Source organism: Oncorhynchus tshawytscha, linkage group LG22 (genome assembly GCF_018296145.1).
Source record: "Oncorhynchus tshawytscha isolate Ot180627B linkage group LG22, Otsh_v2.0, whole genome shotgun sequence".
Taxonomy (NCBI): domain Eukaryota; kingdom Metazoa; phylum Chordata; class Actinopteri; order Salmoniformes; family Salmonidae; genus Oncorhynchus; species Oncorhynchus tshawytscha.
Genome location: NC_056450.1, coordinates 18,756,444 through 18,772,157, shown reverse-complemented (window position 1 = coordinate 18,772,157; position 15,714 = coordinate 18,756,444). Strand labels below are relative to the sequence as shown.

The following is a 15,714-nucleotide window of genomic DNA, read 5'->3' as shown; positions in this document are numbered from 1 at the left end:
TCTTCTTCAGGGTGTTACATGTTGCTCTTTGCCACGACTTCTGCCGAAGCTCCTCCTCCTTGTTCGGGCGGCGTTCGGCGATCGACGTCACCGGCTTTCTAGCCATCGCCGCTCCGTTTTTCATATATCCATTTGTTTTGTCTTGTTTCTATACACACCTGGTTTTCATTTCCCCAATCAATCTACTTGTATTTAACCAGGCGATGCACTGGAGGAAGAGAAAGGGTGAGAGAAAGCAGCCCTGCCGCATCCCGGTAAGGACTTCAAACTTCTCCGATGGACTTCCATCGTGGAGGACTTGGCACTGCATTCCTTGGTAGGTGTGCTTGATTATATTGATGTATTTGGGTGGGATTCCAGAACGTGCCACAAGTCCCCACATCATCTCTCAATCTATACTATCAAACGCCAATGAAATTGACGCAGACAGGAGAGTTCCAGTCAATGGAATAATCCTCATAAAGGGTGGCAATTTGGTCTACGCAAGATCTTCTGTTCCTGAAACCAGCCTGGATTTCCCTCAGTTTTTCATCAACCGCCTTCCGTAGTCTCTCTAGGAGAATGTGGTTGAACACCAAGGAGAATGTGGTTGAACACCTAGGAGAATGGTTGAACACCTAGGAGAATGTGATTGAACACCTAGGAGAATGTGGTCGAACACCTAGGAGAATGTGGTCGAACACCTAGGAGAATGTGATTGAACACCTAGGAGAATGTGGTTGAACACCTAGGAGAATGTGGTTAAACACCTAGGAGAATGTGGTTAAACACCTAGGAGAATGTGGTCGAACACCTAGGAGATTGTTGTCGAACACCTAGGAGAATGTGGTTGAACACCTAGGAGAATGTGGTTGAACACCTAGGAGAATGTGGTTGAACACCTAGGAGAATGTGGTTGAACACCTAGGAGAATGTGGTTGAACACCTAGGAGAATGTGGTCGAACACCTAGGAGAATGTGGTCGAACACCTAGGAGAATGTGGTTGAACACCTAGGAGAATGTGGTCGAACACCTAGGAGAATGTGGTCGAACACCTAGGAGAATGTGGTCGAACACCTAGGAGAATGTGGTCGAACACCTAGGAGAATGAGGTTGAAAACAAACATCATGTTTTCATGTAATACAGCACAGTTAGTTGATGCTTTTAACCATGTTGGCCAAGCAAATGCTTTGGATTACGATCAGTATAATCTAAAATAAACCCATCCAGCCAACTCTAATCCAATTACTAAAGCCCTCCCTGAACTGAGTTTGGGACTGTTACACAGCATAGCTGGGCTCTCCGTGCTGCATGGTGGCAGAGGAGGTCACACGCAAATACACACGCATACATAGTTCTTGTAATCTCTGTTGACGTTTTCAAACAGTGCCGTGGCTTAATGAGTTCTGAATAAGTATCCATTTGTGTCTGTCTCTCTCTCCACGCTGAGGAGAGGGAGTTCATTAGACTCCATTCATCATGGCAGCAGAAAGTCCTCCACATCCCATAATGCCCCTCACCCAGCGCCTGCCAACTCCCAACTCCCAACGCCATGACAACAGAGGAATCAGGAGAGCCCTTTTTCACTCAGGGTGAAGGACTAGGGTGACGCCTCTAGTAGACAAGAGGAGCTACTGCTACTTTCCCCATACATGACAGTAGGCTAGATGAGGCTGAGGCTATAGAGCTGGGAGCTACTGCTACTGCTACTCTCCATGTATGAGACTAGCTCAGGCTAGGGCTTTTCAGCTGAGAGTCACATGCTAACAGAACAGCACAGTTTGCCGCTAGAGCAGGGAGTTACTGCTACTGCCTACAACGTAGAAAGTAGCTAAGACGGAGGTTGTGGCCCAAATGGCATCCTATTCCCTATTTAGTGCACTACCTTTTAACAGGGTAATGGGAATCTGGTCAAAACTAGTGCACTATAGGGTAAAGGGTGCCGTTTAGAACGCAATCTGAGACTTCGTGCTAACAGAGACAAATAACAAACTGTGTATTATACTGGAGAGAATAATGACTGTGAGACTGCCACAGCAGAGACTGGGGAAGGCTTGGCCCAATCTTTTTTTCTTTTTAACAAATACTGTTTGCATAACCATCTTGGAACAGAGTTGTTGCATTTCACATTAACATCAGCCAAGAACAACAATTTGTTTCCATAAGCAAAGCAACATACTTGAATGTTTGAGCCGTGCGAAGGGTTGTGAGGCTGCCAGTGAGGATATCCAACTGACTCCAACATGTGTCCAGGAATCTACAACTGGAAACTCTGGCCTGCACATGAGGGGTTTTTCCCTTTTCTCCTAGGTAACCCGGTATTTCCCAACAAAACCAGACGTGTCATAACTAAAGCATTATAAAACACATAAATATGTCTGGATTTGATTAGAGCTTTGATCAGCATGAAAACTCTAGTCTGATGCTACCTGAGCCTGATGCTACCTGAGCCTGATGCTACCTGAGCCTGATGAGCCCTACATTAAAGACATTTAATGAGACCTACATTAAAGACATTTAATGAGCCCTACATTAAAGACATTTAATGAGCCCTACATTAAAGACATTTAATGAGCCCTACATTAAAGACATTTAATGAGCCCTACATTAAAGACATTTAATGAGCCCTACATTAAAGACATTTAATGAGACCTACATTAAAGACATTTAATGAGCCCTATATTGAAGACATTTAATGAGCCCTACATTAAAGACATTTAATGAGACCTACATTAAAGACATTTAATGAGCCCTATATTAAAGACATTTAATGAGACCTACATTAAAGACATTTAATGAGACCTACATTAAAGACATTTAATGAGACCTACATTAAAGACATTTAATGAGCCCTATATTAAAGACATTTAATGAGACCTACATTAAAGACATTTAATGAGCCCTATATTAAAGACATTTAATGAGCCCTATATTAAAGACATTTAATGAGACCTACATTAAAGACATTTAATGAGACCTACATTAAAGACATTTAATGAGACCTACATTAAAGACATTTAATGAGACCTACAACCCTTAACCCATGTAGCTAGCTATATGCTCTCTTGGGTAAATAAATGAAACAAGCTCCAGTAAGCTAATATTTTTGAGTGTGGACTGTATTACTGTATTGTATTATACTGTATTATATGGACTGGAATTACGCACATCGTTCAAACCATGAAGCTGGGAGAGAACATGTGATTCTGGTGATTCTGGTGCAGCACATGCGGTATACAAAGTTACAATATTTGAATGTTTAAATATAATAGAGCCTCTTCACATAATTATTAGGCTGACACATATATACCTTTCACAATATTTCCCCTGATGTTATTAGCCTACCTCCTCTTTCTCTCTCTATTGTTGCTTCATTCCTTCCTCCTTTCATCAGTTAAATGAAATACGTTTTGTTGTCCTTATCTCATCATTCTGACATCCTTGAATAACATAGGACTAGAATGAGATGCAGAAGGCCTTCACTTCTCTTCACCAAGATGAAATGGTTATGGGTGTGAATAATTAACTGTTGTAGCCTACCACCATCTGAATGGTTATGGGTGTGAATAATTAACTGTTGTAGCCTACCACCATCTGAATGGTTATGGGTGTGAATAATTAACTGTTGTAGCCTACCACCATCTGAATGGTTATGGGTGTGAATAATTAACTGTTGTAGCCTACCACCATCTGAATGGTTATGGGTGTGAATAATTAACTGTTGTAGTCTACTGCCATCTGAATGGTTATGGGTGTGAATAATTAACTGTTGTAGCCTACTGCCATCTGAATGGTTATGGGTGTGAATAATTAACTGTTGTAGTCTACTGCCATCTGAATGGTTATGGGTGTGAATAATTAACTGTTGTAGTCTACTGCCATCTGAATGGTTATGGGTGTGAATAATTAACTGTTGTAGCCTACTGCCATCTGAATGGTTATGGGTGTGAATAATTAACTGTTGTAGTCTACTGCCATCTGAATGGTTATGGGTGTGAATAATTAACTGTTGTAGTCTACCACCATCTGAATGGTTTTGGGTGGTAAAATTCCTGGTCAATCTTGGTAACCGGGTTCCTGCCATTCAACCCTACTGCACATGGTTGTTAAAGACCTTATCTTTTCAGATGTTTCTCTCCATCTCTGACATTTATAATCCATAATGCTCAATTAGAACTGATCGACAGATGTAATTGACAAAACAGAAATAACTTAATATCATTTCTGTGGTGATCTATTCTCCATTTTGACAATATCTCCTTGATTGCTGATCCAAAGCAAGGTCAAAAAAACAATGATAGGGGATAATAATGGTCCATATCCACCACTTGAAAACAACAACATGATGTGTTCCAGATGTGGGGAGAGATGGGCTCAGTCTTCACTGTCCCTAGGAGATGGATGCCACAGCCTACAAGTCTACACAAAATGGGTTTTGAATTTCATTTGAGGCTGCCGCAAGCTCTTCAGAATGCCCCAGCCACTCAAGACAAAATAACATTAAAGTGGATAACAGCAGTTTAAAGCCAAAGCATCACCACTGGCTTAATTTTGTGGGAAGCAGGAAGAATTGGGAGAGAAGCTGAGATTGTGATGGTAGTGGACTGTATATTCCCAGCCGTGTCCCAGGGAATAGTCCTCTCGGAGCGGAGCGGCCCATTGCCTGGCGCCAACTCTCTTTGCTGCTGCTTTATATGAAATAGACTAATGTTTTCTGGATCCATCTCATCGCACAGCGCCACAGGAAACAACAAATACAGCTGTACTCACCATCACAGCTGGTAAATAGCTCCATAGCTCTAAGTGATAACAGCCCCCCACCCACCCACACTCCCTATACACTCCACACACACACACATCAATAAATAATTACACACAATTAGATCGGGTGCACTTAAAGCCTTGGCTCGTTAGGAGATTTGCAACCTACACACACTTTGCAGACGGTGAAAGGTTGAGAGTGGAAGGTCATTTTCACTAAGACCCAGTTAACTAGCTGAGTTATTGATTTGAAATTACATCTCTTGTGAGGGATAGATTGTGCACGGTTTCATCTCAGTGCACACATGTCTAGCACTGCCAGCCATGCAGCCAGTCAAGCAGGCTTCATTTGAATAACATTTGTCCTGATGAGAGGATCTTAACCCAATTGCGATCTGCCCAGTGATGAAAGCCTACCAGATGAGCTAAATTCCTTCTATGCTCACGTCAAGGCAAGCAACACTGAACCATGCATGAGAGCACCAGCTGTTATGGATATGTGACTATGTGATCGCTCTCCATAGCTGATGTGAGTAAGACCATTAAACAGGTTAACATTCACAATTACCGATTATCAGGATGCATACTCAAAGCATGTGCTGACCAGCTGGCAAGTGTCTTCATTGACATGTTCAACCTCTCCCTGACCCAGTCTGTAATACATATATGTTTCAAGCCAACCACCATAGTCCCTGTGCAGAAGAATGTAACCTGTCTAAATGAACTATCACACCGTAGCACTCACATCTGTTGCCATGAAATGCTTTGAAAACTTGGTCATGGCTCACATCAACACCATCATCCCAGACACCCTGGATCCACTCCAAATCATATACCGCCCCAACAGATGACGCGATATCTATTGCACTCCACACTGCCCTGTCCCACCTGGACAAGAGGAACACCTACGTGAGAATGCTGTTCATTGACAATAGCTCACCGTTCAACACCATAGCGCCCTGCAAGTGCATCACTAAGCTCAGGACCCTGGGACTGAACACCTCCCTCCTAGACTCTCTGATGGGCCACCCACTAATTATTTAATAATTTTATCCAAATAGTTTAACCTGCTTTTTTACAATAATCACTGATCTGGCGTTCAAGTGTGCCTATTAAAATGACCTTTTTGTTACCAATTTAACCAGAACAATGCATAATGCACATTTGCTAATAATAACTAACTTCTTGTAGCAGGCATTGTAGAAAATGAACACAGGTTTCATAAACAATCTCTCAAGCACAAGCCCACGTACTAGCGAGTAGCCAGCTAATCTTTATATTTCAAGTTTAGCCAACTTGGATCTATTTGCTAGCTATCAAGGCAGAACAGTTGCAGTGTTATGAACAAACCCTTCTGTCGGTCTCCAACTGTTTGAACAGCATGTTGGCCTGTCCACTTTGTTCAGATGTTGAAATCAACAGCATAAACACCTATTTCACCGTTGAATGTCAAAAACCAAGAGACCACTGCTGCACATGCCGCCACTGTTTAGAACAGACTAGATTATACTATTTAGAACAAGCAGCCAGCTCACGAACAAACAAGGGATTTTAAACATAACCTTAACCCTAACATTAACCACACTGCTAACCTTAAGCCTAACCCTAACCTTATATGAACCTTATATTTTCATGAATTTTTACGATATAGCTATTTGAAGAATTAGCTATTTGAAGAATTTGTGGCTGTGGTTACTAGTAGACACCACTTTATTTAACTAGGCAAGTCAGTTAAGAACAAATTCTTATTTACAATGACGGCCTACCAGAAGGCAAAAGACCTCTTGTGGGGATGGGGGCTAGGATTTTTAAAAATTTATCAAATTAAAATATAGGACAAAGCACATCACGACAAGAGAGACACCACAACACTACATAAAGAGAGACCTACAATATAGAATGGCAACATAGCATGGCAGTAACACATGAAAACACAGAATGGTAGCAACACAACATGACAACAACATGGTAGCAACACAACATGGTACAAACATTATTGCTCACAGACAAAGAGAAAGAAGGTGGAAACAACAATATATCACACGAAGCAGCCGCAACTGTCAGTAAGAGTGTCCATGATTGAGTCTTTGAATGAAGAGATGGAGATAAAAGTTGTGTTTTTTGCAGCTCGTTCCAGTCGCTAGCTGCAGCGAACTGAAAAGAGGAGCGACCCAGGGATGTGTGTGCTTTGGGGACCTTTAACAGAATGTGACTGGCAGAACGGGTGTTGTATGTGGCAGATGAGAGCTTCCGTAGATATCTCAGATAGGGGGGAGTGAGGCCTAAGAGGGTTTTATAAATAAGCATCGACCAGTAGGTCTTGGACGGGTATACAGAGATGACCAGTTTACAGAGGAGTATAGAGTGCAGTTATTGTATGTGTCCTATAAGGAGCATTGGTGGAATATCTGATGGACGAATGGTAAACGAACATCTAGCCGCTCGAGAGCACCCTTACCTGCTGATCTTCAAATTACATCTCTGTAATCTAGCATGGATAGGATGGTCATCTGAATCAGGGTTAGTTTGGCAGCTGTGGTGAAAGGGGAGAAATTACGAGTCTAGATTTAACCTTAGCCTGCAGCTGTGATATGTGCTGAGAGAAGGACAGTGTACCATTTAGCCATACTCCCAAGTACTTGTATGAGGCTACCTCAAGCTCTAAACCCTCAGAGGTAGTAATCACACCGTTGGGGAGAGGGGCATTCTTTTTACCAAACCACATGACCTTTGTTTTGGAGGTGTTCAGAACAAGGTTAACTTCTTATGGCTGCAGGGGCAGTATTGAGTAGCTTGGATGAAAAGGTGCCCATTGTAACGGCCAGCTCCTCAGTCTCAGTTGCTAATATATGCATATTATTATTAGTATTGGACTCTAAAGTTTGTTGGGGCAGAATCAGAATTAGTTAGGTAACATTGATAAAAAAGATGTTGTATTTTTATAGCATGCTTATGTGAGATATTTGTCATCAGAATGTCTTCTTTTGGATAATACTGTTTGCAGTTTGCAGTTATCCCTTCTCTGACTAGGGCTTAGTCACATTGGGCCCCAGAGAAGGGAAAGGTTAGTCTTATCTGTGAATGTGTCTGTAAACTATTCCTAAACCATGTGAAGGGATGGTGTGATAAGAATGGGGAACCAGTTAGGTGGCTCCACAATATCTGTGTGCCAGTTACGTCTCTCTGTGATCTTGTCCAGGGGGTGTATTTGATATATGCCATTGGATGAGGTAATGTTATTGGTGCTAAGTGGTACCAAGATCGAGGTAAGAACTTAGTTTAGGAGACCAAAGCTGAACGATAATTTATAGCCAATGCTGTCTGGCTATGTGTGTCTTTGCTATAAAGGGTTTATAGATACTGAATTGATCTGAGAGTCATAGGGTTGTGATGGAGCTCATATAATTAAAGATTAACTTCATAATAACTCTGACTTGCGTGTGGTTTGCTCTCTCAAGATTTGGTAATACAGGAAATCTCCACGACAAGTTTCCAAAACTGTCAAAATATTGTCTGTGAGTATAACAGAACTGATATTGCAGGCGAAACCCTGAGGAATATCAAACTAGGAGGTGGCTTCTATTTTGAATATTTTCAGGCTTTTATTTTGAAAAATGAGCCAGAACGATAACATCGCGTCAAGTGTTCGCATGAGTTTTGCTCGCGCAACAGAGTTTGGGCAGACATTGCCGTTCCCTCTCCTACAGAACAAGACCGTTGCGGTTGATATATTATCGATTATATATTTTAAAAACAACCTGAGGATTGATTATAAAAAACATTTGACATGTTTCTGTGGACATTACGGAAACTATTTTGAATTTGTCTGCGTTGTCGTGACCGCTCTTTCCTGTGGATTTCTGAACATAACGCGCCAAACAAACGGAGGTATTTTGGATATAAAAATAATCTTTATGGAACAAAAGGAACATTTATTGTTTAACTGGGAGTCTCGTGAGTGAAAACATCCAAAGATCATCAAAGGCAAACAATTCATTTGATTGCTTCTGATTTTCGTGACCGAGCTACTAGATGCTAAGTGTACTTAATGTTTTATCGAGCGATCGATAAACTTACACAAACGCTTGGATTGCTTTCGCTGTAAAGCATAATTTTAAAATCTGACACGACAGGTGGATTTACAAAAGGCTAAGCTGTGTTTTCCTATATTGCACTTGTGATTTCATGAATATAAATATTTTTTGTAATATTTATTGAATGTAGCGCTATGCTATTCAGCGGTTGTTGATGACAATTATCCCGTTAAACGGGATTGCAGCCATAACAAGTTAAGGGCGAGAAAACGTATTGGACAATAAGAAAGCTTTGTTGTAGAGCGTTTAACACAAAATCCGGGGAGGGGCCAGCTGAGTATAAGCCTGTATCATCTGCATATAAATGGATTAGAGAGCTTCCTACTGTTTGAGCTATGTTGTTGATGTAAATTGAGAAGAGCGTGGGGCCTAGGATCGAGCCTTGGGGTACTCCCTTGGTGACAGAAAATGGCAATAAGTGAAAACACATTATCTAACTAGGGATAATTAGCTAACATAATGTCACAAAGCATGATGCGCTAGCCAGGTAACTTTCCCTCTGAAATAACTTCATATTTCCACGTTAGTCAGATATTAGTTTAGAAAGACATGAAATTGTCATGGAAGCTAACTAGCTAGCAAGCTACCTGCTTATCAAATTTAGATTTGACCCAAACATTTGACCCAAAAACTATATCAAAATTACTGTATCTGGCTAATTATTTTGATCATGCTTTGTGATACACCTGGTTTTATGTGTTTAGTCCACACAACATGTCACCCTGTCAACAGTAGAACCTGGTGAACAACATGGGAGGGGGGAACAAAATTGGCCATGGTTAATTTTTTACCAAGGTTCTAGCTAGTATATCCCGCTGTCCGACTCTTGTTGGATGTAGTTGACCGGTTGATCAGGTCCCAGTCTCCCGTGACTGTTATGATTGTTTATAAGTTCCTTACAATGATCTTTTTGCTTTAGCGCCATCTGTACCTGATAGAGCAGATCTAGTCTCATGTGCGGAAATAGGACCTCTGGAACGAGGGACTCATTGGGGGAGGGAGACAGGAGCAGACCCAGAAGTTCTGCACATTTGAGCATCCCAGGACAGTCCATTTACTTTGTGCTGTTAGAATTTATGCTGCAGTTTCCCCTCATAGAAAATAGCTGTCAAAACAATCCAAGCAATGTTCGAATGGCCTATGCACCCACGGGGGCGGAGCTGCTGCTGCTGGCAGTCACTGAGGGGCAGAGTAGTAGGTAACCGAACAGCTCGTTTTGAACAACATATCTTTGAAACAGGAAAATGTTCCACACTTTATAAGCATTTAAAACATAGTCCATGAATGATATAATATATATGTAACTTTTTTTTTTACCAAGCATTGTTGGGAAGGAAGCATTTCACTGTAAGTCTACACCTGTTTACGAAGCATGTGATAATACAATTTAATCTGATTTACTGGGATGAGTGATGCTAGCATTCTTATCGCTCCCAGTTAGCACAGCAGCCCTGTAGCAGAGGAGCAACGTGTCTTTGCATACAGATTTATCCTCTCCTGATGGCCTGATTTATCTTTGTGTCTGTATAATCGAATGGCCTGGGACTGGGAGGGAGAGAGCTTCCCGAGACACCCTCATGGTTGCCCTTTCCTTGGATGCCATGGTACGGCTGCCTAACCCTGGCACTGGGGGCTATGGTTGGCCTTTCCTTGGATGCCATGGTAAGGCTGCCTAACCCTGGCACTGGGGTGGGGGCTATGGTTGGCCTTTCCTTGGATGCCATGGTACGGCTGCCTAACCCTGGCACTGGGGTGGGGGCTATGGTTGGCCTTTCCTTGGATGCCATGGTAAGGCTGCCTAACCCTGGCACTGGGGTGGGGGCTATGGTTGGCCTTTCCTTAGATGCCATGGTACGGCTGCCTAACCCTGGCACTGGGGTGGGGGCTATGGTTGGCCTTTCCTTGGATGCCATGGTACGGCTGCCTAACCCTGCCACTGGGGTGGGGGGTGGGGGCTATGGTTGGCCTTTCCTTGGATGCCATGGTAAGGCTGCCTAACCCTGGCACTGGGGTGGGGGCTATGGTTGGCCTTTCCTTAGATGCCATGGTACGGCTGCCTAACCCTGCCACTGGGGTGGGGGCTATGGTTGGCCTTTCCTTGGATGCCATGGTACGGCTGCCTAACCCTGCCACTGGGGTGGGGGCTATGGTTGGCTAGCATGCTAAAGACAGGGGCGCTTGAACTGAGAACATACAGAGCCTTCAGAAAGTATACATACCACTTGACTTATTCCACATTTTGTTGTGTTACAGCCTGAATTCTAAATGGAATAAATATTTATTTTTTCACCCATCTACACATAATGACAAAGTGAAAATGCTGTTAGAAAGGTTTGCAAATGTATTGAAAATTAAATACAGAACTAGGTCATTTACATAAGTAGTCACACCGCTGAGTAAATACGTGTTAGAATCACCTTTGGCAGCGATTACAGCTGTGAGTTTTTCTGGGTAAGTATCTAAGAGTTTTGCACACCTGGATTGTACAATATTTGCTCATTATTATTTTCAGAATTCTTCAAGCTCTATCAAATTGGTTGTTGATCATTGCTAGACAACCATTTTCAAGTCTTGCCATATATTCTCTAGCAGATTTCATTCAAAACTGCCACTCAGGAACATTCACTGTCTTCTTGGTAAGCAACTCCAGAGTAGATTTTGCCTTGTGTTTTAGGTTATTGTCCTGATGAAAGTTGAATTCATCTCCCAGTGTCTGGTGGAAAGCAGACTGAACCAGGCTGTCCTCTAGGAGTTTGCCTGTGCTTAGCTCTATTTGTTTATTTTTAATCCTGAAAGACTCCCTAGTCCTTGCCGATGACAAGCATACCCATAACATGATGAGGCCACCACCATGCTTTAAAATATGAAGAGTGGTAATCAGTGATGTGTTGTATTGGATTTGCCCCAAACATAACACATTGTATTCAGAACAAAGTTAATTGCTTTGACACATTATTTGCATTATTACTTTAGTGCCTTGTTGCAAACAAGCATGCATGTTTTGGAATATTTTTATTCTGTACAGGCTTCCTTCTTTTCACTCTGTCAGTTAGGTTAGTATTGTGGAGTAACTACAATGTTGTTGATGAGTTTGATCCTCAGTTTGTTCCTATCAGCCAATAAACTCAGTAACTGGTTTAAAGTCACCATTGGCCTCATGGTGAAATCCCTGACCGGAGTTAGGATGGACGCCTGTATCTTTGTAGTGACTGGGTGTATTGATACACCATCCAACATGTAATTAATAACTTCACCATGCTCAAAGTGATATTGAAGGTCTGCATTTCTTTCCCCCATCTACCAGTAGGTGCCCATCTTTGCGAGACATTGGAAAACCTCCCTGGTCTTTGTGGTTGAATCGATGTTTGAAATTCACTGCTCAACTGAGGGACCTTACAGATAATTGTATGTGTGGGGAACAGAGAGGAGAGGAGGTAGTCGTTCAGAAATCATGTTAAACACTATTTTTGCACACATAATGAGTCTATGCAACTTATTTTGTGACTTGTTAAACACATTCTTGCTCCTGAACTTAGTTAGGCTGGACATAACAAAGGGGTTGAATATTTATAGACTCAAGATATTTAGGCTTTTCATTTTTCATGAATTTGTAAACAATTCTAAAAGCATAATTCCACTTTGACATTATGGGGTATTATGTGTAGGCCAGTGACAAAAAAACTTGATTAAATCCATTTTAAGTTCAGACTGTAACAACACAATTCTGAAACAAAGTCAAGGGGTGTGAATGCTTTCTGAAGGCTCTGTATAACCAGTGAGCATATGGTCTTGAAACATTCTAAAACTATCCATGGGGGATGTGGGATGGAGAAATACCATGATGAGGTTTACAGCGAGACAATACACCTGAAAACAATGGAGCAGCTTTGGCACAGAGGAAAGTCTTTGAACCATCAGACAGTGTCAAAGAGAATAACAAGTCATCCGCCCTGCAATCCCCGACCAAGGTGATCAGCGTTGATACATAATAATAAACACAATGATGCACTCAGCGTGAGGAGAGAGGAATGGGCCAGGGCTTTCTCTCAACCCTTCTCTGTTTGTTATTGGAGGCTATTTTCCCTCAAATGTTCTCCCTGGCCCAGACCAAGGAGCCAGGGTTTCGGTCTAGAAGTACGGTTTCGACTGCTCCTACAGTTTTGCTTCGGTACTGCAGTTTAACTGACACCTGGCCCAGAAAGTCCGTTTCTACAGACGGCCACATAGAGAAGTCAGAGTAGAACATTTCTTAGAAGACACGTTAATCATCACCTTTGTGCACAAAACATCCATTAAATTATTCAAATAATTTGTCGCTGGGGCAGATTCTTTCTCCATCACTCACAGCCGAAGATAGCAACATTTTATAAACATCCAATGTCTAGCCATGTTCTCTGATGACGTGATGGCTTCGTCACCGCACGCGCTGCTCCCTGTGCGCACTAAGTGCTGGTCCGCACGTGATGTTGGTCCGTATAAACCGGATATAGACGGTTCATGAATCGGCGTGTGCGAACGTGAGTAGATTACCTTGAAAACAACGGGCAGACATATTGAACGCAGTCTCCAGTTCTTACTAGACCTCAGTGGCCCAGACAATGAACACACATTTGATGGGAGTCTTGTTTATACACAGAGCAAAGGAACACTGTTATGCATCCCAATGCTTCTCCTTCACAGCCCAAGAAGACGTGACACAGCTCCACACACCACCAAAGAATGCAGGCTTTACTGGTTCATTGCCGCTGCTATTTTGCTATTTTATGAATTTTGAGGACATGCTGAAAGGCTCATTAGCAATGCTAAAACTGTTGTCTTTATGGACACAATACACAGCTTTGCAAATGAGCCCGCAGCTGGCAAGAAAGGTGACCCGTAACTTTCGGACTGTAAGTACTTCATTACAATGGACTGGCCATAAACTGGAAAGGAGGAGGAGTTTGAGTGAGCTAATAAAATCAGCAGCCGGCCACTTGGGGCCATTTTGGAATAGCTCCCTTCAAGATGGCGACGGCCATGATGCCCATATCAAGCTGTCATTAGCGGAGACAATATTACGTCTGTCATTACAGCGCATGACAAGCAGGCAGCAACCTCACACTCTAGTCATCTGTCTGTCAGTGTGCTGATCTACAGGCTGAAACTGTGTGTGTTTGAGCTGCAGCTTCTCTCAGCTGACTTCATTATGAATCTATCAGTGATATGTTCCAACTGGAAGTGACAAAACATGTCGGAATCCATGACAGATAGTTCAAATGGTGGTCAAGACCCTCGTTATGGGTGTGAATGTCTTTGTGTAAAATCATCTCTGAGCTCTGATCATCAATACAGTAATACAGTCCAAGGTCATGCTAACGACCTGGAGAGGCTGTCTGGCTGTATAAAATCATCGTTATATCCCCATGACATGCCCTTGATCGATCACAAGCACCAGAGCAGATGGTAATAAAGGACAATCATGTACTGTATCTCATTTAAATATCATGCATAGTCTTATATAGTGACTCAGTCATGGTGGGCAGAAGAGAGACATCAAGTGTACAGTCTGACCAGCCTTACTCTTCCTGCCTGCCTGCCTGTCTGTCATATGCCTCTGTGTGCATCTCTCTCTCTCCCCCTCTCTCTCTCCCTCTCCCTCCCTCTCTCCCTGTCTCCGTCTCTCCATCTGTCCCTGTTTCTATTGCATTTGTTCCAATAGATATTCCAGCGCTGTGTTGGCGCATCCTGTGCGTGCTTTAAGCCACTGTGGTTTCGGAGAGAAGGTGACATGAATTGCTTGTGTGTGGTGTTAGTGAGGCCGAGGGGCTTCTGATTTGAGGGGGATTGTTAACGAGCACAATTGAATAACAGACGGTGAGGACAGGGCTAGCTCTTAAATTGCAACCTATTCCTGACATAGTGCACTACTTTTGACCACTACTTATGCACATCATAGGAAATAGGGTGCCATTTCAGACGCAGTCCAAGTGAATAATGTACGAGCTGGACGAAGGGACGTCGGCGTGGTGTGTGTGTGTCGCTGGAGGAGCCTCGTCGGAGGGCGGGAGAAAGGGAGGGAGCGTAATCCTTTCATCTGCGCCAGTCAGGCATGCTGCCGTTGTTACCTCAGTAGATTGCCCCCAGCCTGCCATTAGAATAGCCACGGTTATTACCATTAATACAAGCTAGAGAGCTGTCTGCTCACTGTCTGCCAAGCACCAATCACAGAGAGAAGACGCCCCCACTACTCCTCTCTCTTCTCCTCTCCACGGCCGTGGTAGGCTAGAGAGAGAGAGGGAGAAAGTGAGGGGGTGGGGAAGGGAGAGAGAGAGAGAGAGAGAGAGAGAGAGCACGAGGGAGAAAAAGAAAGATACAGAGAGAGAATACCCCACCCATGTCCACGACACAGAGCCAGGCCCAGGGAGACGAGAGCTGCTTCAAGGCACTGTTAAACCCTGCTTTAGAAAAATACTTCTATCTCACACCAATCATTTAACCTCACATCTATCTGTCCTTGTGCCCTAGCCTGGCCCTAGCAGAGGAAAACATATTAGACTATATAGGATTGCAACATGAGAAATGGCAGACTGACACTACCAAATCAAAATTAAATTAAATTGTATTGGTTGTGTACACAAATGTGCAGATGTTATCGCAGATGCAGCGAAATGCTTATGTTTCTAACAGTGCAGTAATACCTAGCAATAAAAAATAGACACATAATAAAAATGAGGAAATTAAGAAATATCAGAACGAGCAATATCATAGACTGGAAAAAGAATGTATACTGTATTTATACTGTACATATAATGATGTGTTCTACAATGTAAACATTACCAAAGTGACCCATGTTCAATGTTCAAGCCACGGGAGAACTCAGGAGATTCCTGTGTTCTGTG

General features: G+C 42.7%; 1 protein-coding gene across 2 annotated transcripts in view; it reads right to left on the bottom strand.

Annotated features, from left to right (window-relative positions):
• Positions 1–15,714, bottom strand: part of LOC112221539 (plexin-A1-like) — a 340,982-nt gene that overhangs the window by 274,779 nt on the left and 50,489 nt on the right. The gene's annotated exons all lie outside the window — the stretch shown is intronic.